The 25,630-nt window shown below is 43.2% G+C and overlaps 1 protein-coding gene and 1 pseudogene across 4 annotated transcripts in view; one reads left to right on the top strand and one right to left on the bottom strand.

Moving 5' to 3' along the window:
• The window catches only part of FMN2 (formin 2), a 394,366-nt gene that overhangs the window by 329,521 nt on the left and 39,215 nt on the right, over positions 1–25,630 (bottom strand). The window lies entirely within an intron of this gene.
• LOC101124282 (26S proteasome non-ATPase regulatory subunit 2-like) lies at positions 3,582–6,449 on the top strand (annotated as a pseudogene).

Genomic DNA, 25,630 nt, shown 5'->3' on the forward strand with positions numbered 1-25,630 from the left:
ATGCCCGGCTAATTTTTTGTATTTTTAGGGGTTTCACCATGTTAGCCAGGATGGTCTCGATCTCCTGACCTCGTGATCCGCCCGCCTCAGCCTCCCAAAGTGCTGGGATTACAGGCACGAGCCACTGCGCCCGGCCAATATACAGAGTTTTTATTCGGCAACATACCTGGGTATGAACATCTGCATTTTACATCTCAAGTTTTTTCAAATAGAGAAAATTAAATAGAGAAAGTTCTTGTAAGAAATAAAAAGTGGTGTTAATTCCACCAAAAATTCTGTTAACCCCAATTGGAGACAAACTCAGTCTCAGTCTCTCTCTCTCTCTCCTTCTCTCTCTTTCTCTTTCTCTCTCTGTCTCTCTCTCTGTGTGTGTCTCTCTGTCTCTCTCTGTCTTTCTGTATCTTTCCTGTCTGTCTCTCTGTCTGTCTCTGTCTTTCTCTCTTTCTCTCTGTCTCTGTCTTTCTCTCTTTCTCTGTCTGTTTCTCTCTGTCTCTCTCTCTTTCTCTCTCTGTCTCTCTCTGTCTCTCTCTCTGTGTGTCTCTCTGTCTCTGTCTTTCTGTATCTTTCCTTTCTCTCTCTGTTTCTCTGTCTGTCTCTCTGTCTTTCTCTCTGTCTCTCTCTCTGTCTCTCTCTGTCTCTCTTTATCTGTCTGTTTCTGTCTCTGTCTCTCTCTTTCTCTCTGTCTCTCTGTCTCTGTCTGTCTCTGTCTCTCTCTGTCTCTCTCTGTCTCTCTGTCTATCTCTGTTTGTCTCTCTCGGTCTCTGTCTGTCTGTCTCTGTCCCTGTCTCTCTCTGTCTCTCTCCGTGTGTCTCTCCGTCTCTCTTGGCTGAGCAGTTTCTCAGTTACACACAAGAAGTTAACCAAAGCCATAATGATCAATCCAGGGAAAACGTTTTGTTGACAAGGCTTAGCTCTGGCACAGCATCTCTCATGAGCAGATCTGTAACTCTTGAGAATTCAAAGGTGAGTGAAAGAACAAAAGACAAGAGCAGCTTCCATGGCGAAGTAGCAACTAATATTCACAGAACACACTTTCTAGAGCAAGACTTTCCCGAATCTGGCTTATCAAAAATTCATATTCCCAGAGCCCAGTCTCAGATCTAGTCAATCAGACTTTCCAGAAGCAGAGCCCAAGAATTTGCATTTTATAAATATTCCCAGGCAGCACAGTAACACAGAATAGCACAAGATGAAGCTGCCGACCTAGCCAGCAGGTAGCTAAGGGAGGTCCCTGTAGGTCATAAATAAGAGCTACAGTATGACCCTAGGGTAAAGCATCTCCAAGTGTAACAAGATTGGACTTGGTTTTTAAAAATCAAGGCCAGGTGCAATGGCTCACACCTGTATTCCTAGCACTCTGGGAGGCCCAGGTGGGAGGATCACTTGAGTGCAGGAGTTCGAGGCTGCAGTGAGCTATGATTGTTCCATTGCACTCCAGCCTGGGTGACAGAGAGAAATCCTATCTTTTAAAAAGAAAAAAAAAATCACTCTTCCGTGGAGAAGGAACTAAAGAGAGCAGAGTGGACCCATGGAGACTAATTAGGGGACTACCACTTGAGACCAGCCTCAACACTAAGGTGGCTTAGACCAGAGTGATGGCAACAGAAAGAGAAAAAAGGCCAAAAGATTGGCTATGGAAGGTGGAGAAAGGGCACAAGATGTAGAGTCAGCCTTCGTGGGTTGGAATTCCATCTTCTGCCACTTACAAAACAACTGACTCTGGGCAAATTACCCTAAGTCTCAGTTTTTACATCAGAAAATGGAAGTCAGATTAACTGAGTTATTTAAGTTAAGACCAATTAATTGAAGAGATCATGTTAAGTACTTAGCACAGTGCTTGACCCTCAGTCAGTACTGAATGGCATGGCATGAAGAAACAAGAAAAAAAAGCCCCAATTTTCTATGACTCGCTCCTCCACTCCGGCCAACTAAACTGAAAAAACCAAATAGACTCACTTAGATTCATTAATCTGCATTCACCATGGGGTCTAATTGCCCCGTCTTCCTCCTTAGCCTGAGGAGAACATCATCCACCATTAGTTCTTTACAGCTTATCTCCAAAATGAGTCTGAAATTCCCATTCTATCAAGATTCCACTTTAAAAACAGACTCTATAACAACTGTCAAGTGAAATGGTACAATAATGATACTAGTTTGGTGTTCACTTATTTGGGGGCAAGTTCCTAAATAAATTCAAACAGTCTATAAGGAAAGTGAATGTTTTATTACTAAATAGTAAATCAGGCACTCTACTCTTCACTATATACTATTTTTTAAATTTTTATTATTTATTTATTTATTTATTTATTTATTGAGACAAAGTCTCAGCTCACTGCAACATCCACCTCCTGGGTTCAAGCAATTCTCCCATCTCAGCCTCTCAAGTAGCTGGAACTAGAGTTGCACGCCACCACGCCCAGCTAATTTTTTGTATTTTTAGTAGAGACGGGGTTTCACCATGTTGGCCAATCTGGTCTTGAACTCCTGACCTCAAGTGATCTGCCTGCCTTGGCCTCCCAAAGTGCTGGGATTACAAGTGTGAGCCACTGTGCCTGGCCATACTATTTTTTTTTTTTTTTTTTTGAGACAGAGTCTTGCTCTGTCACCCAGGCTGGAGTACAGTGGCACGATCTCAGCTCACTGCAACCTCCGCCTCCTGGGTTCAAGCAATTCTCCTGCCTCAGCCTCCCAAGTAACTGGGACTATAGGCACGTACCACCAAGTCCAGCTGATTTTTTGTTTTTGTTTTTGTTTTTTTTTTAAGTAGAGACGGGGCTTCTCCATGTTAGCCAGGATGGTCTCGATCTCCTGACCTCGTGATCTGCCCACCTTGGCCTCCCAAAGTGCTGGGATTACAGGTGTGATCCACTGATCCACTGAGCCCAGCCATACTATTTTTTTAAATCACCTTGAACGTGGCATATGTAGACCCTATCCTTCAGTTACACAATCTACACCTGGGAAGAAGAGTGATTATATGTACCAACAGATGTCACCCTCAAAGACCAGCTAATTGATGCATGAAGCTCAAAACCTGTCTCCTGAGCACCCCTGTCTGCAGGGTATTGTGTCAAATGTTGCAGCATTCTAACACACATAACGCAAGATTTCTGCCTCGACCCTTGGCCTGGCTTTGGCTGCCATCTATTTTGAATATGAAAATCGCCTCATTGTCCCAGCACCCTCACTCATACCTGTGATTCCAGCACTTTGGGAGGCTGAGGTAGGAGGATCACTTGAGGCCAAGAGTTCAAGACCAGCCTGTACAACATAGCCAGAACCTGTCTCTACAAAAAATAAAAAAATTAGCAGAGCGTGGTGGTACGTGCCTGTGGTCCTCGCTACTCGACAGTCTGAAGCTGCAGTGTCATATAATTGCACCACTGTACTCCAGCCTGGGTCACAGAGCAAGACCCTGTCTCAAAAAAAGAAAAAGGAAAAGAAAAAGAAAAATTGCCTCATTGTAGTAAAAACATTAAGTGCATGTCAAATACAACACTAAAGAAAAAGTTTTTCCCCTATAAATATATACATATATATATTACTATGTACCCATGAAAATTAAAAAATAAAGGGCAGTGGCAGCGGAGATGGAGGAGGGAGGATGGGACAAGATGCTGGTGCAGTCCCAGCAGCCCCCAGCGGCGGTCCCCAGCGGCATGGATGAGAAGCCAAGCGGCAAGAAGCGGCAGGATGCCGGGGACAAGGACAAAGAACAGGAGCTGTCTCAGGAAGATAAACAGCTTCAAGATGAACTGGAGATGCTTGTGGAATGATCGGGGAGAAGGACACATTCCTGTATCGACCAGCGCTGGAGGAATTGCAAAGGCAGATTCGTTCTTCTACAACTTCCATGACTTTGGTGACCAAGCCTCTCAAATTTCTGCATCCACACTATGGCAAACTGAAGGAAATCTATGAGAACATGGCCCCTGGGAAGAATGAGCATTTTGCTGCTGACATCATCTCTGTTTTGGCCATGACCATGAGTGGGGAGTGCGAGTGCCTCAAGTATCGGCTAGTAGGCTCCCAGAAGGAATTGGCATCATGGAGTCATGAGTATGTCAGGCACCTGGCAGGAGAAGTGGCTAAGGACTGGCAGGAGCTGGGTGATGCGGAGAAGGTCCAGCAGGAGCCACTGCTCACTCTGGTGAAGGAAATCGTCCCCTACAACATGGCCCACGATGCAGAGCATGAGGCCTGCGACCTGCTTATGGAAATTGAGCAGTGGACATGCTGGAGAAGGACATTGATGAGAATGCATACACAAAGGTCTGCCTTTATCTCACCAGTTGTGTGAATTACGTGTCTGAGCCTGAGAACTCAGTCCTACTGCGTTGTGCCCTGGGTGTGTTCTGAAAGTTTAGCCGCTTCCCTAAAGCTCTGAGATTGGCATTGATGTGCAATGACATGGAGCTGGTAGAAGACATCTTCACATCCTGCAAGGACGTGGTAGTACAGAAACAGATGGCATTCATGCTAGGCTGGCATGGGGTGTTCCTGGAGCTGAGTGAAGATGTCGAAGAGTATGAGCACCTGACAGAGATCATGTCCAATGTACAGCTCAACAGCGACTTCTTGGCCTTAGCTCGGGAGCTGGACATCTTGGAGCCCAAGGTGCCTGATGACATCTACAAAACCCACCTAGAGAACAACAGGTTTGGGGGCAGTGGCTCTCAGGTGGACTCTGCCTGCATGAACCTGGCCTCCTCTTTTGTGAATGGCTTTGTGAATGCAGCTTTTGTTTAAGACAAGCTGCTAACAGATGATGGCAACAAATGGCTTTACAAGAACAAGGACCACGGAATGTTGAGTGCAGCTGCATCTGTTGGAATGCTGCTGCTGTGGGATGTGGATGGTGGCCTCATTCAGATTGACAAGTAACCTGTACTCCTCTGAGGACTACATTAAGTCAGGAATTCTTCTTGCCTGTGGCATAGTGAACTCTGGGGTCCGGAATGAGTGTGTCCCTGCTCTGGGACTGCTTTCAGACTATGTTCTCCACAACAGCAACACCATGAGACTTGGTTCCATCTTTGGGTTAGGCTTGGCCTACGCTGGGGCTCAAATCATGAAGATGTCCTAACACTGCTGCTGCCTGTGATGGGAGATTCAAAGTCCAGCATGGAGGTGGCAGGTGTGACAGCTCTAGCCTGTGGAATGATAGCAGTGGGGTCCTGCAATGGAGATGTAACTTCCACTATCCTTCAGACCATCAGAGAGAAGTACTGAGCTCAAGGACTCTTATGCTCGTTGGCTTCCTCTTGGCCTGGGTCTCAATCACCTGGGGAAGGGTGAGGCCATCGAGGCAATCCTGGCTGCACTGGAGGTTGCATCAGAGCCATTCCGCAGTTTTGCCAACACACTGGTAGATGCGTGTGCATATGCAGGCTCTGGGAATGTGCTGAAGGTGCAGCAGCTGCTCCACATTTGTAGTGAACACTTTGACTCCAAAGAGAAGGAGGAAGACAAAGACAAGAAGGAAAAGAAGGACAAGGACAAAAAGGAAACCCCTGCTGACATGGGAGCACATCAGGGAGTGGCTGTTCTGGGGATTGCCCTTATTGCTATGGGGGAGATTGGTGCAGAGACGGCACTACGAACCTTTGGCCACTTGCTGAGATATGGGGAGCCTACGCTCTGGAGGGCTGTACCTTTAGCACTGGCCCTCATCTCTGTTTCAAATCAACATCCTGGATACCCTAAGCAAATTATCTCATGATGCTGATCCAGAAGTTTCCTATAACTCCATTTTTGCCATGGGCATGGTGGGCAGTGGTACCAATAATGCCCGTCTGGCTGCAATGTTGCGCCAGTTAGCTCAATATCATGCCAAGGACCCCAACAACCTCTTCACGGTGCACTTAGCACAGGGCCTGACACATTTAGGGAAGGGTACACTTACCCTCTGCCCCTACCACAGTGACTGGCAGCTTATGAGTCCAGTGGCCGTGGCTGGGCTGCTCACCGTGCCTCTCTCTTTCCTGGATGTTCGAAACATTATTCTAGGCAAATCACACTATGTATTGTATGGGCTGGTGGCTGCCATGCGGCCCCGAATGCTGGTTACGTCTGATGAGGAGCTGCGGCCATTGCCAGTGTCTGTCCATGTAGGCCCGGCAGTGGATGTGGTGGGCCAGGCTGGCAAGCCTAAGACCATCACAGGGTTCCAGACACATACAACCCCAGTGTTGTTGGCCCACGGGGAACGGGCAGAATTGGCCACTGAGGAGTTTCTTCCTGTTACCCCCATTCTGGAAAGTTTTGTTATCCTTCGGAAGAACCCCAATTATGATCTCTAAGTGACCACCAGGGGTTCTGAACTGCAGCTGATGTATCAGTGGGCCATGCATCCTGCTGCCAAGGGTGGACATGGCTGCAGACTTCTGGGGGAATTGCTGCCTCCTGCTCTTTTGTTACTGAGTGAGATAAGGTTGTTCAATAAAGACCTTTATCCCCCCCCCCCCAAAAAAATAAATAAATAAATAAATATGAAAAGGTTTTCTCCACTTGTCCCATGACCCTGGGACCATGGCTCAGAAGTCTTCTTGTCCATCCATCTTCAGTAAATATAATCAAAATACAATTAATATTTACCAAAACCTGAGGTAACTTTCAGATTCAAAATAGCTCAGTTCATTACAGTCTTTAATCTCAGTTATATTTTGGCTTTGCACTAGCAGCTTTGTTTTTTTCAAAGACACCCTCTTTTCATGCTCCTGACTGGGTCAGCAGGAGCCTCAATATAGCCTAACTGGGACCATGAGAAGCTCAATATCAGAAAACAGTGATGACAATGAAGCCACCGTACTCCCACCTACAGGTTTAAATGCAGCCCCCTTGTAACTGCAAAGCTACAGGGAGACTCTGATATATTTCTGATCTGCATCCAAAGTGCATCCCATCAGTCTGTGATCAAAACTGTCCTCCTCTCATGTAGCTACTTCAGAATGAATCAGTGTTGTCAAGTTTTTCACACATAGCATCATGGGAGCTAAGTCTAAATTACCTTAGAAATTGTGGCTCCAATTCAGATTTGGCTTTGAGCATCTGGTTCCCCCAGGCTGAATGTCCCAACTCAACCACCCAACTTCTGAGGACTTCCCTCAGAAGCACCATGTGAGCCCTGTCCAACGTGCCACATAGACACATTCTCTCCTGTCCTAAGAGTAAATAGTGAAATCCAGTCTCAGCAACTATCCTGTCCCCTTCATTTCATTGCACAAAATGCAAACGTAGTAGACACTTAAAATTCTTGTTTTCAAAGTTCTCATTTCACCATGATATTTAAAGTACATGGCTGAGCATGGTGGCTCATGCCTGTAATCCCAGCACTTCGGGAGGTCAAGGTGGGCAGATTACCTGGTCAGGAGTTCAAGACCATCCTGGCCAACATGGTGAAACCCCGTCTCTACTAAAAATACAAAAAAAGTAGCTGTGTGTGGTGGCGGGCACCTGTAATCCCAGCTACTCGGGAGGCTGAGGTAGGAGAATTGCTAGAACCCTGGGGGCAGAGTTTGCAGGGGGAGGAGTTTGCAGCGAGCCGAGATTGTGCCATTGCACTCCAGCCTGGATGACACAGCGAGACTTCATCTCAGAAATAAATAAATAAATAAATAAAATACCGTTGCCTGTTATTTTTCATGCAGATTTTTCATGCAGATTACTCATGCTAAGCTTCACTCTTGTCCTAGGCTGTCTTCCATCTTTGAATCCCTAGTATTTTCTTAAAAGTATCCCTGATATCTTTTTCAAAGATCTCTAAAAATGTCCAGGATTCTTCATAACACATTCACCTGACCCAGAAGTCAGGTAATTAGTTTGTTAAAGAAATACTTGTTACCCAACTACATTTAACAAATGCACAGGGCCATTAACTACCAATAGTATGAGGAAAGTTAGACTCTGTTTTAAATGAAAGAAATTTTCCTTTTCTAATAGAAGTCAGTGCAGCATGGGGAAAAAGCAAACTGCCCTGAACAGCAGGAGACTAAGATTCTGGCTCTGTCAAAGCTATTTTGGACAGAAAAGTCACTTCACCTTTTGAGCTCAAATGTCTTCACTTGCCAATTTAAGAGAACTGGGCTATATTAAATACTTGTCTTCTTCAGTTTTGATGTTTTTATTATTCCCTCATAAAACAGCAAATTAGTCAAGTATGTACACTGTACAGACACATGGCTTGAAATAATTAAAAGAGGAAAATTCTTCCCATATCCTGGGATAGGCTATGTTTGATAGGCAAATCAGGAAATACCTTGAAAACTTCTGCTAAATGGAAGAGACTTCCCACCCACCCCCCACAGAATTTAACCTGGACATGAGCTGTTCTACATATAAAATCCTGTAAATATCATGAAGTAAAATTACAAAGCACAGAAAGAGAAGTCACTCTCAGGAAAACAGCAGGCCCCAGCAGTCATTTTACAGACTACATATCCAAAGGAGGAAACAGTTTTGTGTTCCAACCTGCGTGGATCTGTGTTGTGGCAAGTTAGGGTCAGAGATAGCCAGAAATGCAAAAATGCAGTTGAAGGTTTTGTGTTGGTAATGGAACTTCAAAGCAAGGAAGAAAATGAACATAATATTCTTGTGCTTCAGTGTATTCTGCAAAAGGAAAATAAAAACTATCTCACCAGGCTTGTAATGAAGATTAAAACAGTTAATAATTGTAAAGTGCTTAAAACAGAGCCTGGTACATAGAAAGCTTAATGTGTTTTTAAATACTGAAAACAGTTTGTTTGTTTTTTAAAGCACCAATACAAAAAAAACTGACAATGACCTGCAAACTGGTTACACACTGGAATGGGAACCATGATTAGCAAATCATTCACATCCAGAGGAAGAAAGAAAGTGAGAGTAAGCCAATGCAAGCACTCACCTTCACGCAATCTTAGCCAGCAGACCACTCACCAGGCCACACCCTCCAGCAGCTTACCAACTAAAACCAATTTATCTACCCAATAATACCTGTAGGCATCCTATCCGAACCCCCTCAGCCTCCAGACCTGGAGAATCTTGGCTCCCCTCCTTTCTACCATTCACCCCCTCTGGTCTTCTGACTTTGTAGCCTACTCTTTACACCACCCCTTTAGGCTGATATCTTCAATTCCCACCCTCACTAACCTTCCGATACATCTACCTGAGCAAAAAGCCCAAGTGAGCTGGCACAGAGCTAATCATGCACGTGGACTGACTTCACCTCCCATCTTCCCACCACACCCCACACCCCTCGTCTCCAAACCTCAGCCTGCTGAAATCTGGGCAGCGCTCTCAGCGCTCCACTCGAATTCCTCTCTACTAGGGTATTATCAGTAGCTTTCAGCCTTTATCTTGATTTCTTGGCAACACTGAATATCACTTAACATTCCTTCTTTCTTTTTAAAAAATATCTTGTTTTTTTGTCTTTATCATTCTCTTTGTAGCTTTTTTCCCCTTATTGGGTAAGTATTTATCTATACGTCAGTCTCTTCTTGCTTCCCACTCTACTGGCACTTTCCAGAGCATAACAGCTTCAAGTATCATCTACACACTGAAGAGTCGTCAATCTCTCTTCTCCTAGGCTCTCTCTCCTGACCTCAGATACAAAAAACTAATGGCCTTTTTGTATATATTTAAAGAGGTATCCTCAAATTCAGTAGGATTTTAATTGAACCAATCATCTGCACAACCTGCTCCTCATTGTGAATTTTACACACAGTGTGAATTGCATCACCCTCTACCCTAGTGCTCAGACCAGAAACCTGGACATTCTCCTTGTCTCTGCCCGCTCCCTTACCTTTACATGAGCAACCAAATCCCCAAGGCTTCTCACGTCTACCCTCTAAGGCAGCACTTCTTAAAGTGTGGTCCCCGACCGGCATCATTGGCATCACCTGGGAAGTTGTTAGAAATGCAAATGCTCTGATCTCAACTCAGACCAGCTGAATCAGAAACTTGGGGGTGGGGCCAGCAATCTGTGTTTTAACAAGCCCTTCGGGGGATTCTGACTCTTGGAGTTTGAGATTAGTAGGAGTAACAATATTAATCCAAGTATAATTAGAATCTGCCTTTTATTTAATCCCAAATTTCCTTCCCAAATATAAGTAAGATTATTTTATTAATTAACTACTGTGGTATTATGAGAAGAAAATTAAGATGTATGATTTGTTAAAGGAAAAGCTCCAATTCTTGTACTAGTGCAACTCCCTCGATACTTGGAAGTCCTTTAAAAGGGGGAAAAACAAATTGTGTGACCACATGCAATTTTTTTTTGTTTTTTGGGACAGAGTCTCGCTCTGTTGCCCAGGCTGGAGTACAGTAACATAATCTTGGCTCACTGCAACCGCCAGCTCCTTGGTTCAAGCGATTCTCTTGCCTCAGCCTCCCAAGTAGCTGGGACTACAGGCATGCACCACCATGCCTGACTAATTTTTGTATTTTTTTTTTTAGTAGAGATGAGGTTTCACCAATTTGGCCAGGCTGGTCTTGAACTCCTGACCTTAAGTGATCCGCCCACCTCAGCCTCCCAAAGTGCTGGGATTACAGCCATGAGCCACCGTGCTCGGCCCACATGTAATACTTTTTAAAAATAAAAGGATTTTCTACTACCTAACTCCTTCATAGTTGAGGGCACTGTTCTCTCCTGGATTGCTGCAACGGTTTCCTCAGGGTCTTCCAGCATCCTAACCACAAACACAGCACACCCCTCAGTCCATACTCCTCTAACACCCAGAATGCTCTCTCTAAAACACGCGACTGACCACGTCATACTCCTCCACCTAACACCCTCCAGCGGCTCCCTACTGCTCCTGAGAATAGGATTCACTTCTTAAACGTTTCTTCCAGAAGCCTTCACAAATGCCTCTGGGTCCCAGGCAGCATTTCCCTTTCCTTTTTACTTGTTTTTTTTTTTTTTTTTTTTTTTTTTGAGATGGAGTCTTGCTCTATCACCCAGGCTGGAGTGCAGTGGTGTGATCTCAGCTCACTGCAACCTCTGCCTCTCGGATTCAAGGGATCCTCCTGCCTCAGCGCACACGACTGCACCCGGCTAATTTTTGTATTTTTAGTAGAGACAAGGTTTCACCATGTTGGCCAGGCTGGTCTCAAACTCCTGACCTCAAGTGATCTGCCCCTTGGCCTCCCAAAGTGTTGGGATTACAGGTGTGAGCTACCGCCCCTGGCCGCAGTACCATTTGTTAAGACACCTCTTCTGTCCCTCCTCCTGTACACTGGGCTCCAGGCTCCGGGCATCCTTGACCACTCAAAACCTGAAAACTCTTCTATCACCCTTTATCAACTACTGTACCACCGTGTCTGTTCACCCAGTAGCCCCTTTCCACAGTAAGCTACACAAGAACAAGAAAAGCCCCTATATTTTTCATAGAAAAATTCCATAAATATTGTGTGACTGGCTGGTAACCACACATGGTAAGAGACAGAAAGAAAAGCTCAGAGAATAAATTCACTATCTATATATTACATGAGTATAGAGCAGGGGCTAGCCAACCACAGCCTGCCAGCCAAATATGGCCAGGTGCTCAGTTTTGTAATACAAAGTTTTATTAGGAAACACAGCCGTGCTTATTAGTGGCATATTGTCCGTGGCTGCTTTTACACCACAACAGTGGAGCTGAGTAGTTGTGACAGGCACTGTAAAATATTTACTAAAGCCTAAAATATTTTCTATCTGGCCCTTTACAGAAAAATTTGCCAACCCCTGATCTAGACAATAAAGGTAATAACAGGAGAATAAATCTTCTTTCAGATTTCCAAAGTCCAGTACAAATTGGGAGGACCTAAAAAAAAACAAAAAACAAGAAACAAAAAAACTCTTTAAGCTCCTGAAGTAAGTCATGTTTTCTCTGTACAGTGTCCCTTCACTTTGCCATAGAGCCCCAATTTTTTTTTTTTTTTTTTTGAGATGGAGTTTCGCTCTGTCACCCAGGTTGGAGTGCAGTAGCGCGATCTCGGCTCACTGCAATGTCCGCCTCTTGGGTTCAAGTGATTCTCTTCCCTCAGCCTCCCTAGTAGCTGGGATTAGAGGCACCCACACCATGCCCGGCTAATTTTTGTATTTTTAGTAGAGACAGGGTTTCACCATGTTGGTCAGGCTGGTCTCAAACTCCTGACCTCGTGCTCCGCCCACCTAGGCCTCCCAAAGTGCTGGGATTACAGGTGTGAGCCACCGCACCAGGCCAGATTCCCAATTTTATACTCCTCCTGGCTCTTGAGAAAAGGAAAAGGAGGTCAGAAGAAATACAAGTCACATCAATAGAACTAATTAATATTCAGTGCATCTACAGGAGAAAGACAAGAAAAGAAAATCATGACAGAAAAGTTGAGCTGAGTCACCCCTTTTAATAAAAGTCCATCATACAAATTCAAAATGAATTCTGAGTCACCCAACACTGTTTGCCAAATGGGTGATTAAAAAAAAGTACCAGTTGTGAAAGTCAAAATGGATATCTAAAACAGCATAATCCTCTTAAAGGAGGAAAAAACAATCATGAAGAAAGTATGTCATTGTCTTAAAAAGTATGATTGCCACGAGTGTGTTTTTTAAAAATCTATTTTTCTAAGCTTCAATTAACTTTACTGTTGGGAAGCATTCTAAAATCTATGAAACTACTGACTGGTAGCATTTCCTCTGAGCTCAGAAAACTTCATGATCGGGGGAATAACAATAACTATCATTACTACTTTTGCAACGATGCACTTGAATTGAGCATAACGGGGGAAAAACATCACCCGTTTTGCCCTCTGAAATAAGATACATAAATGGCAACACATATTAGAAATTTATTAAATCACGTACCGGATCAGAAAAATAAAATAATCTCAAAATAGGCTTAAACATAATAATCTCCAACTATGCTTAAAAATACCTATGCTTAAACACATATGTATAAAAACTTGGATACTGATTACTACAAGATCCAGTCATACAAACATTCACTGAGTAATAACTGGTGACAAATTACTATAAATTGATTAAAAAAAAAAAAAAGAAACATGACTAGGCATGGTGGCTCATGCCTGTAATCCCAGCACTTTGGGAGGCCGGGGTGGGCAGATCACCTAAGGTCAGGAGTTCAAGGCCCTCTGGCCAACATGGTAAAACCCCATCTCTACTAAAAATACAAAAATTAGCTGTGCATGGTGGCATGCACCTGTAGTCCCAGCTACTTGGAAGGCTGAGGCACGAGAATCGCTTGAACCCAGGAGGCGGAGGCTGCAGTGAGCCGAGATCGCGCCACTGCACTCCAACTGGGTGACAGAGTGAGACTCCGTCTCAAAAAAAAAAAAAAAGAAACATGACAAAGTCCTTTCTAAAATGATAGAGTCCAGAGAATTAACAATTTTTAAAATATATATTAAAAGCCTTCTACTTCACACTGAACTATCTGACTACAAACAGGGGACATAATTTAACCCACGATACAATCAATATTGTGGTAAAGAAAAGTTACCCATGGGAGGCAATTTTTTTCAAACCATATAACAAGTGCACAGCCTTCGAAGAAAGAAATCGAGTAGGAACTTCTGGATACATATCCACTTATTATATTCTTTATGAAATAAATTGACTTCATAAGAAAAAAGTAATATTGGATTGGAAAATATCCCTTACAGAAAACTCAGTAAGCAGATTTCTTCCTATTTATATGTATTGACTGTTCCCATCCATGATTTTACCCCACAAGAAATTATCCAATCAAGAAAATAAGATGAACTCTTTGAAAGAGAAGAGCAATGTTGTGTAGCAAAACAATCTCCAGCCCTCTCTGGTTCCTCCCTGTCTTAGGAATTCTAGATGAAATGGAGGTCCCTATTCTTTGGTGAGGTGCTAGGGAAAGCAAAACGTTTCATTCTTCCATGCCACGTTATCTGTCAAGTATGCCAGACACTTGCACACATACACACAGAGAGCTAAATAAGCACAACGCATGTCAATATTCAAGTGTAATACTTCCACAGACTGACCTAGGGAAAGCATGGAGTCACTACGGGATGGTCATGAACATAACACCAAGTGGGCATGACAGATTTCCCTTCACAATTTGCAGTTACCTCCCGGTAGCTTTCCCTACTCTTTCCATTTCCCTTCCACTCCATCCAGAAAGATGTGGGGGCATGAGGGTTGGTGAAGGAATGTGGTAATTATAGCAGTAAAATTAAGTAAAATGGATTGAGAAAGGAGGATGGCAATAAGCCCAGAAGAAGAGATCCAATACAGAGTCAACTCCCAGACTAATAAATTAATTCCAGAACACAGCCAGATCCCATCCCTTCTCCCATCTTCTCCCTCTTCAAGTGTTTTCTTTTTTCTCTCTGTCTCTCTTTATTTGTTGTTGTTGTCTGTTTTTTGGTGGGACAGGGTCTCACTCTATTGCCCAGGTTGAAGTGCAGTGGTGCAATCGCAGCTCATTGCAACCTCAACCTCCCAGGCTCAAGTGATCCTCCCACCTCTCCAATAGCTGGGACTACAGGTGTACACCACCACACCTGGCTAATTTTTTAAATTTTTTATAAAGACAGAGTCTCCCTATGTGGCCCAGGCTGGTCTCATACTCCTGGGCTCAAGCGATCCTCCTGCCTCAGCTTCCCAATCCCAAAGTGCTGGGATTACAGGTGTGAGCCACCACACCCAGTCCAAGTGTTTTCAAGATTATCAAATATAGGCAACCTTTGATCATTCAAGACAATTCACTGAATAGATTCTCCAGTTCCTCCTCACTGCAGTCATCATGGCTTTCCTACAGCTCTCTTCTTTATAAAATCAAGGCATATTTATTAAACAGTTATACCTGATTCTGTAATAAGAACTTGAAAGGCAATAATATTAAATACCAATCACTAATAATTACCTAGCATTGATGATGTGCTAGACATGGTGCTAAATGCCTTATAAATTAATCTCATTTAATCTTCAAAACAACTCCAGAGATTATTAGACATGAAAAATTTTAATGACCTTGGGTAAATGTTTTCACCTCTTAAGTGGGTGGAGAAGATGGGATTAGAATCCAGTCTAGGACTAGAGACCACTCCTAACTACTCTGGGGAGATCTGTCAGGTAAACACAAGGACACAGCATTACATTGTTCAAGGAACCTTCACACAATATTTAATCTGCATTCAGGTGTTACAGGGTAAATAGCCAATTATAATATGTGTAATATATCCTTTGAGAGAGAAAATGCAGACTGAGATGGCTAAAGAAGATGTCTGGGAAGGAATGGCGTCTAACTCTGAATAGCATCCTATGAGAAAGAGTGGAGGCTAACTGGGAAATAATAGTGGCGAGCAGAAGTAGAGGTGCCCACAGAGCCCCAGAAGTGAGAGAAGACATGGACAATTAGGAAAATAAATAACACTTCAGCCTGGCAAAAGAGTTTGGAAAGGAAAGTGGGTCAGGAGAGGTAGAAGTGGGAAAGTATTGAAAGGCAGAAGGAAGACCATGGAGATCCAAAGAAGCTGGAGTTTATTCTGACAGAGAAACAATTAAAATGACATGGCCAGGTGTGGTGTTTCATGCCTTTCATCCCATCACTTTGGGAGGCCGAGGCAGTAGGCTCACTTGAGCCCAGGAGATCAAGACCAGCCTTGGCCACATAAGGAGACCCCATCTCTATTTAAAAAAAAATTTTTTTAATTAGCTGGTCATGGTGGCATGTGCCTGTAATCCCAGCTATTTGGGAGGCTGAAGTGAGAGGAATGTTTGAGCCCAGGAGGTTAAGGCAGGCAGTGAGCTGTGATCACCCAACTGCACACCAGCCTGGGTGACAGAGCAAGATGCTGCCTCAAAAAATAAAATAAAACAACATGATCAGACATATATCACTAGATTTCTCAACCTTGGCACTACTGACATTTTGCACTGGGTAATTCTTTGTTGGGGGAAAGAGGGAGTTGTCCTGTACATTTAGAATGCTTGGCAGTGCCCCAGTCTCTACCTACTAGAAGCCAGTTGCACCCCTCTCTCCACAGTGACAACCCCAAATGTCTTTGGACATTGTCAAATGTCCTCTGTAGGGCAACATAACCCTGGATTGAGAACCACTAGGCAAGACTGAGGAGTCTGGACTGGAAACCAGTAACAGGCAAACCCAAGAAGGTAATGAAAAGGCCAATGTGATCATCCAAGCCAAAGATGACTGAACCTGAAAGGTGATTTCCCCAATCCTCCCCCACACCGCAACCTTCTAATCTAGCTCTCCATGATCATCTAGAGGGTATTCCACGTCCATCCTGAGCATAACCCGCTCCACTTCCAAAGCCCATATCACCCAGGGGTATCAGCATCTACCCCTCCTCATCACAGACCCTGACGAACCTCCTTGGTATAGCCTTCACATGTCAAGGACTTTACCACATGGTCCTCTCTCTGCTTCTCAAGGTTGACTCTTCTACATTCTATGGGACATTAAGTCCCAGCCAACACCGTGAGCTTCTCAATTCTAATTACAACAGGCCTACCTCTCCACCATGGACTGGTCTTTGGAATGAGTAGAACACCTCCACCTCTGAAGTCTTAAACACAAATATCCTTCCCTCTGGCCACAACCACCAATGAATTCATTCTCTCTATATTCTCACTACATCTAATTATTCTCCACTGTCCTTAAGAACTTTAATCTTTTGATTGGTCAACTTTCTCTTAATTTACGAGATTTATTTGCTCGTGATTTTACCATATAACCTATGGTCTATGCCAGCAATATCAGTTCCCTTGCCCCTGAGGTATAGCCTCCATAAAGTCCCAAATAATCACAAATTCTAGATGTCAAAAGAGAATGATCATTCTCTCTGAAACCTGTTCCGTCTTTAGTATTCTAACTCTTTAGTAGAGTATCCCAGAAATGTGAACCAGAAACTCAAAGAAATCATCTACTCCACTTCCTCACATCCAATCAAATGGCAAGTCCTGTCAGTTCTAAATCCTAAAGATTCCCTATAGCTGGCTCTTTCCAATCCCACTGCCTCTGTTTCAGTTCAGACACTCTTCTGATCACTCAGATGCTAATTTTAGTTTTCTTCAATCCATTCTCCAATCTGCCACCGCAGTGATATTTTACAAATGCCAATCTGTTTATGGCTTAACTACTCAAAATTATTCAAAAACACCCCCAGGTTGTCTTTGTTTACATCCCTGGTCTCCTTTCTACGCATCATTCTCCCAATTTATACTCCGGAAATACTTAGAAACTGTGCTCACATGCACCCCTGTGCCTTTCTATGTGCTGCCCAGTATACAGACTTTTTTTTTTCTTTTTGAGACAGTCTCGCTCTGCTGCCCAGGCTGGAGTGCAATAGTGCGATCTTGGCTCACTGCAACCTCCACCTCCTGGGTTCAAGCGATTCTCCTGCCTCAGTCTCCTGAGTAGTTGGGATTACAGGCATGTGCCAAGACACCCGGCTAATTTTGTATTTTTAGTAGAGGCAGGGTTTCACCATGTTGGTCAGGCTGGTCTCGAACTCGTGACCTCAGGTGATCTGCCCACCTCAGCCTCCCAAAGTGCTGGGATTACAGGCATGTGAGCCACCGCACCCGACCTATAGACTTCTTTCATGGCTGTTCCCCACAGCAAACTCCTACTCATTCCTCAGGTCTTGCCCCAGGTGTTATCTCCTGAGTTATCAAGGAGACCCAGTTAAAAACCTTCCCCTTTGCTCCTTGTACTATAAATATCTCCACCTGGAGCCTAAACACGATTGTGACCCGTGGTGACAGGCAAAGGGCGTTGAACACTTACTATATTCCTGTAGTGTGCAAAATACTTTATTCGTATCCATACTTTCCTCTCACTCAGAAACTACTATATTTATTCCTCATTTTACCCAAGAAGAAATAAACTTTGAGAAATCCAGGCATTTACCTAAGCTTGCAGCATAGTTGAGAAATCCTGGACACTTTGACTGTGGAGCCCACTTCAATCACTAAGCTCCAATAATTTACTTCCATGTGTTTATTTCTTTAAAGTGAACCGTAAGCCAGTTCAGGATAGAACCTTTCTTTTCATCTTTGCGTTCCTAATAACAGGGCAGGGGCTTGGGGGATAGGTGTTGTAGTGAAAGGGGGAGCTGAGAAATACAAGCGGAAGTCATAATTAAATACGAAGAACCTGACCTAAATTAGAAGAGAAAGAATTTAAGAATTCCATGAAATGGCAAGAATGAGCTGAAAAATAAAAAATATTGAGAATACAGGGGGAAAAGCTATGTTTCTTCACCCAAGAAAGAAAATAAGAGGCAGTCGAAAACTTTGTTGTGCTGGATGGGAATTCCCTGTATAAGAAAAGGATAAGCCAAATGTAAACTAAACTAAATATGGGATACTTTTGAGCAAGTGATTGTTTACTAAAAACATAGAATTCAGCTGGGCGTGGTGGCTCACGCCTGTAATCCCAGCATTTTGGAAGGCTGAGGCAGGTGGATCTCTTGAGGTCACGAGTAAGAGACCAGCCTGGCCAACACAGTGAAACCCTGTTTCTACTAAAAATACAAAAAATTAGCCGGGCGTGGTAGCATCCACCTGTAATCCCAGCTACTCAGTAGGGTGAGGCAGGAGAATAGCCTGAAACCAGGAGGCAAAGTTTGCAGTGAGCTGAGATTACGCCATTGCCCTCCAGCCTGGGTGACTGAGTGAGACTCTGTCTCAAAATAAATAAATAAATAAATAAATAAAACCACAAAATTCTTTTGAACTTGACCCAGGAAAATCCTTGTTTGAGTGGCCTGGGGGTTGTGATATTGGAATACTGAAAAGGAAGCAAAATCAGAATATATCTGCCTCTGCAGTGCAATATTCACACAGCATCCATATGTCTTTCAACTTATAGATAAACTGTTAACCTTAAAAGTATGCCCTAAACATAAAAGTGTATCTGGTAGAAGCTGGGAGGTAAACAGGGCTCAGACTGAATGAAGGCAAAAGTAGAGACACTAATAGTGTAACTATTACACGGTGAGTGGGGTGGCAAGAGATACGATCTGAATTTGATGAAACAATATCAAAAAATCATAAGCATATTATTTAAAATTCAAAGAAGTATTATGAAAGAGAAACTCAAAATAGCAATATTAATTATATTAGAAGGAAGAAGGAGAGACAAGGAAGAAGTATAAAGGAGCTAAATACTCATGCATGACCGCCAGAAGGCAAGAGCAATGTCAATAATGGTGGCTGGGCGTGGTGGCTCACGCCTGTAATTCCAGCATTTTGGGAGGCTGAGGTGGGTGGATCACTTGAGGTCAGGAGTTCGAGACCAGCTTGGGCAACATGGCCAAACCCCATCTCTACTAAAAATACAAAAATTAGCTGGCCATGGTGGTATGTGCCTATAGTCCCAGCTACTCAGGAGGCTGAGGCAGGAGAATCGCATGAACCTGGGAGGCGGAGGTTGCAGTGAGCTGAGATCACGCCACTGTACTCCAGCCTGGGTGACAGAGACTCCATCTCAAAAAAAAAAAAAAAAAAAAAAAAAAAGGCATCAGCAGGCATTAACATACAGCAAGTCCACACAGCTTATATAAATTTTGGTAAACAAAATCATCAGCTAAAATAATTGTTAAAGTTGGTCTGAAAAAATTAAGTATCATCTTAATACCATCTTTAAAATAAAAACAACTTTGAAAGTTGATACTGTACACGACGTTTCAAAAATAAATATACAGCAAAAAATATATATGTATATCTATATTCTCTTAGAGCTGAAAGATGTAGCAAGGCTTTTGTTGCTTCTCAGGAAAAGATCTGTGTGGGCTTGACTAAATAGCATTAAAATGTTTTTCCTGCTCTGGAAAAAAAAATGAATTCAAGGCTGGGCTAGGTGGCTCACACCTATAATCCCAGCACTTTGGGAGGCCAAAGCAGGTGGATCACCTGAGGTCAGGAGTTCAAGACCAGGCTGGCCAACATGGTAAAACCTCGTCACTACTAAAAATACAAAAATTAGCTCGGTGTCGTGGCGCCTGCCTATAATCCCAGCTACTTAGGAGGCTGAGGCAGGGGAATCCCTTGAACCCAAGAGGCGGAGGTTGCAGTAAGCCAAGATCGCGCCACTGCACTCCAGCCTGGGCAGCATAATGAGACTCTGTCTCAAAAAAGAAAAAAAAATGAATTCAAATGCAAATAATAATTTCTGTTTGTCCACTTAAGTCTTCTTTTTGTCTACGGTAACAATGAGTAGAGCATATTTCATTAGTTTTCCGGGACTGGCTGCTGTTGGTTTTGATTAACGGCTTCATCTTTCAACAGGTTCAAGATCTTGTTTCTTGGGTTTCTTTTCAACCTGAATTGTTATGTCTTCCTTGTCTTTAATTTTAGCTTCGCTCACATATTCATCCAAACCGATGTCCATTTACATACATATCAAGGAGCTCTTGCCCATCTGGTGAGCAAGGGATCACCACATGTTCAGCAAAATCAGCAGATCTGCCAAACCCAAACAAGTCCAGCAACCAAAAACATGCATCCAAAAATATCCTGCTAGGCAGACGTTTAAAGATAAGCTCATGAAGGATTAAGTAGATTTAGAATCACCTACCCCTGCAAAAATGGTTGGGTCAAGTAAACTTGCTTAACTCTTGGTGATGTAAGTAGATCATATAATATATGCCACAGTTAGGATTAAAGAAATCCTAGAAGAGCTTGTTAATGAATAATCAACAATTATGTAAGATAAGTGTGGTTGGCTGGAAAATATGCATATGACCCAGAAAAAGGGATCTCATTTGGAAAAAGGCATGAGAGAAATGACTAGAGTAGGTTCCAAATACACAAAGAAGCCTAGCCTCAGACCACTGAAATATACCATGATCTACAAGTCAACAATATAATCTGCCAAGTAGCAAGCATTAGTATGATCCCTGTTTTCTCTTGCTAGCAGTTCTATCCTTATATCCTCCTCCCAAAATGCAGCTGTCTTCTCTACCTCAGTGAATGGCACAACCATCCACCCAGCTGCTTCAAACCAAGAAGTCATCCTTGATTTCCTTGTGTTCTCTTGTCGCCATGTCTGCCCCACCAGAAGTCCCATCAGCCATACCTCCAGAATCCACCCCAACCTACTAACTGGTCTTCATCTCCCCTGTCACCGTCCTGCCCCAACCTACAGCCACCATCTAGAACTAAACTACTGCCATATCCCACCTGCCTTCCTGCTTCTACTTCTGCGCCTGCCTACACTCAATCATTCAAAGAGCAGGATGGGGGCCGGGCACGGTGGCTTATGCCTATAATCCCAGCACTTTGGGAGGCCAAGGCAGGAGGACTGCTTGACCCGAGGAGTTCAAGACCAACTTGGGACAACACAGTGAGACCCTGTCTATAACAACTACTTAAAAAATTAGCTGGGCATGGTGGCTCATGCCTGTAGTCCCAGCTACTTGGAAGGGTGAGGTGGAAGGATCGCTTGAGCCCAGGAGATCGAGACTGCAGTGAGCCATGATTGCGCTACTGCTCTCCAACCTGGGCAACACAGCAAGACCTTGTCTCAAAAACAACCACCACCACAACAAGCAAACCAAGACCAGGCCAGGTGATCCACATGAAATATAAGGCAAATATGTTCTTCCCCTGCATAAAACCTCCCAAAAGCTCCCATTTAAAAAAAAAAAAAAAAAAAAAGCCAGGTATGGTGGCTCATGCCTGTAATCCTAGCACTTTAAGAGGCCGACGTAGCAGATCACTTGAGGTCAGGAGTTCAAGACCAGCCTGGCCAACATGGGAAAACCCTGTCTCTACTAAAAATACAAAAATTAGCTAGAAATTCCTTGAACCCAGGAGGCGGAGGATGCAGTGAGCCAAGATCATGCCTCTGATCTTGCTCCAGCCTAGGCAATAGAGCGAGACTCTGTCTCAAAAAAAAAAAAAAAAAAAAAAGCCATATTCCTTCCACAGCTTTCCAGACCCTGCCTGTGCTGTGGCCTGAGTCCTTGCTGTCCTCATCTCCTGAAGCTCCAGCTTCCTCTAAGTCACGTCTGTGCTCCTCCAAGGCCCTCTGGACTTGCCCTGGGAGCTGCCTGGAATGGCCTTCCCACAGACCTCATCTCACAGGCTCCCCTCTGCGCTCATCCTACCCCACGCCATTCACTCCATCCTGTTGGTCCTGTGTTCCTTCATATCACTTATTAGAATCTGAGAGCAATTAATTAGCCTATGCATTTTGAAAAAAAATCTGTCTCTCTCCATTTTGAATAGGAAACACATTTCAACAGAACACATTCTCTTGCTCACTAACACATCTCCAGAGCCTAAAACACTGCCTGGCTTCTAGAATGAATATATTTGGTAAAAATCTGTGAATGAATTAACAGCATCCCTCAAAGCCATCTTTGTCTTTTAAAGTTCTTGACATCTTAATCATGTTAAAATGTAAGAGAAAATGTGAAGTCTTTTCATACTTTCTATAACACTCGATAAAGCAAAATGTTAGGCCCTAAAATTGTATAAAATAACATAAAACAAAATCAGAAGGGTTGAGTCAAGTAGGCTACTACATAAACTACATCGGTGAAGAGCCCCAAACTGAAGATCTTTATTGCTGTAATTGCATACATAAGTGCAGAGATGAGAAGGGAGAGGAGTGGAGTGGGAGGTGGGGGAGAGGAACCCATCAGGGAAGGGAACAAAGTGGGCGCGGGGGAGGTAGGAAGGGTGCCAGTTATGACACTATTCCTACAGCATGTTCTGTCTCGAAGGGCAACTGACCTCAAGAGGACTGTTAGTTAGAAATGTCCCCAACAGCTATTTTCTGGAAATCAGCAGAGAGACTAATTATCAAAAATTTCTCTCCCCATAGATAAGCACATTCTTCCTCATTCCTCATTGACACCTCAGTCCCCAGAACCCCCTGTAGTGTTATATCGTCACCCTCTCCGGTTTTCAAGAAACTCCTTGACTACGCATCCAATAAACGCATAGTTCTGTTGCTGAGCTGCTATTTAAGTATAGGGCATAACATTTCATACAAGAGTATCTTTAATTTTCTTCTTTGTTTTACGTTTACTTTGATGGGGGAGTAGAGAGGTTGTACAGAGCCAATGAATAAAGGAAGGCAAAATGCAATCACCCCAAGTTGAAGGAAAGAAATTCCCGATTCTGAGGAAATGCCTTCACACAACATTAAGGGATTTTATTCCTCTGCTGTTTTTCACGCTCAATGCCACACCCAGCTGCCCTCCAAAATAAGATGATGGGGAAGAGTTACTAGTCTCTAACACAAGGATGGAATGAGGTGAGTATAAGAAACAACCAGGTTAGTTGATTTTTAAAAAAAAAAGAGAAGGAAAGAAATAGGATTACCCTATTCTTTTCTGTTTATCCAATTCTACATTTATTGACTGGCGAGACTGTTCACTTCTGGGCTTTAAGGGAGGAAAATGCCGTTAACTTGAGAACAGTTTGAATCAAAAAGCAAGTGCTAGACATGGCTAGTGTTTGCCTTTGCCTGCACTATACTAATTATAGTTCCAACTTGCCAAATCAATATATCTTCTAGAACTGAGCTCCATAACATTTAACACACCATCATTCTAGCATTCTGCCTCTACAATAACACAGACCTGTCATACAAGAGAAGGGAGGAAAACATTTAAATTATACATTTTTTCCCATAAGAGAAAAAGATCTACCTAGCAGCGATTAGCTGCAATGTCATTTTAAAAAACTGCAGCAGGAAAAATGTAAACAAATCTCAGGAAGGAAACTTCACAAGTCACAGCACAACATGGGGAATTTTCTTTCAAATGGGAAGCATCAAGAATCAAGAAGATCTCTGAATATTTTATGTGATTTATTTTCTTAATACTAAAGGAAGATTGAGGAAGACTGCAGGCTGTAATGGGTAAAGAAGAGGAAGCAAAGCGAACAGGCAGATATAGACACTTTATTATTTATTATCGTATCTTGACCTCAGCTGGGGCTTTTTCATTGTCTTTAAAGCTCATCATTATTTTATTCCTATATATTGAAGAAGGCTGATAAGAGAGCACTGTTGACAGCAACAAAACAAAGTAACTAACCCATATGATGAAAAACCACTGCCGGGCGCAGTGGCTCACGCCTGTAATCCCAGCACTTTGGGAGGCCGGGGCGGGTGGATCACGAGGTCGGGAGTTCGAGAACAGCCTGACCAACATGGTGAAACCCCATCTCTACTAAAAATACAAAAATTAGCCAGGCATAGTGGTGCACACCTGTAATCCCAGCTACTCAAGAGGCTGAGGCAGGAGAATCGCTTGAACTCGGGAGGTGGAGGTTGCAGTGTGTCAAGATAGCGCCACTGCACTCCAGCCTGGGGAACAGAGTGAGACTACGTCTCAAAAAAAAAAGAAAAAAAGAAAAATCATTATCCTCAACTAAAAATCCTGGGCTCTGCACAAGTGAGCCAACCTTCAATTTTGTTATGAGAATTTCATCCACGAGAATTCTTACACATCTGGGTTTTAGAGGCGTACTCATCCCAACCAATGCCACACACATACCACATACCTGAGAATGATTGGCAACACTCTGCCTTGACAATGAGAATCCAGCTGTGCTCATATTCGTTATGAATTGTGAATATGCCTGGTGAATTACTGTTGTACAGTATTAACTCTCTTGGTGAATGGGAGCTGGGGATGAAGCAGACAACACTGCTTCACGTCCGTACTTCACACATATGTGAGTTAGGAACGCACAAAATAGCATTGTAGGGCCCATGGAAACCTCCCGCCCACTGGGAAGAATAACTGTGCTCCGTGGAGCTGCTTCTGAAGGAATGCCTACGACCAGCCAAGTCATACATATGGACTTACAGCCACTTTAGAATCATCGCTGATTACAGGGTCTTGAAGAGGTATTTGCACCTCATGTTCACAGCGGCATTATTCACTCATTATGAACCCATATTCATAGCAGCATTATAGCAAAAGGTGGAAACAACCCACATGTCCATTGATGGATGAACGGATAAACAAAATGCAACATATACATACAATGGAATATTATTCAGCCTTAAAAGGGAAGGACATTCTGACACATGCTCCAACATGGATGAATCTCAAGGACATTATGCTAAGTGAAATAAGCCAGCCACAAAAAGGACAAATACTGTATAATTCCACTTATATGAGCTACCTAGCGTAGTCAGACTCATAGAGACAGAAAGAGAATGGTGGTTGCCAGGGGCTTGGGGAAAGAGGAGGATGGGGAGTTATTGTTTAATGGGTACAGGGTTTATTTTGGATGATAAAAGAGTTCTAAAGATGGATGATGGTGGTGGATGCACAACCACGTCAATGTATTTGATGCCACTAAACGGTACATTTAAAAATGGTTACAGTGGTACATTTTATGTTGTCTGTATTTTACCACAATTAAAAATAATTTAGAAATCAATTTTTAAAATCATCGTTGATTAAAGCAGGCTAGAGAACTCTTGAGTGACCATCTGTCAAGAAAAGGAGGTTTGGCAAATGTACTTAATACGCTAGTTTTTTTTCTTTTTTTTTTTTTTTTTTTTTTTAGTGTACAAACAGACATACCGAGCTGTTGAGCAGCTAAGGAAAAAAAAATGCTTGAATCACATGTTGTTTTTAAATTATAGGGTGACTGGGCAGATACACATCGTAGCTGCTATTTCAACAGCAAATCTGCCTC

The sequence above is a fragment of the Gorilla gorilla genome, chromosome 1 (genome assembly GCF_029281585.2).
Source record: "Gorilla gorilla gorilla isolate KB3781 chromosome 1, NHGRI_mGorGor1-v2.1_pri, whole genome shotgun sequence".
NCBI classification, from domain to species: domain Eukaryota; kingdom Metazoa; phylum Chordata; class Mammalia; order Primates; family Hominidae; genus Gorilla; species Gorilla gorilla.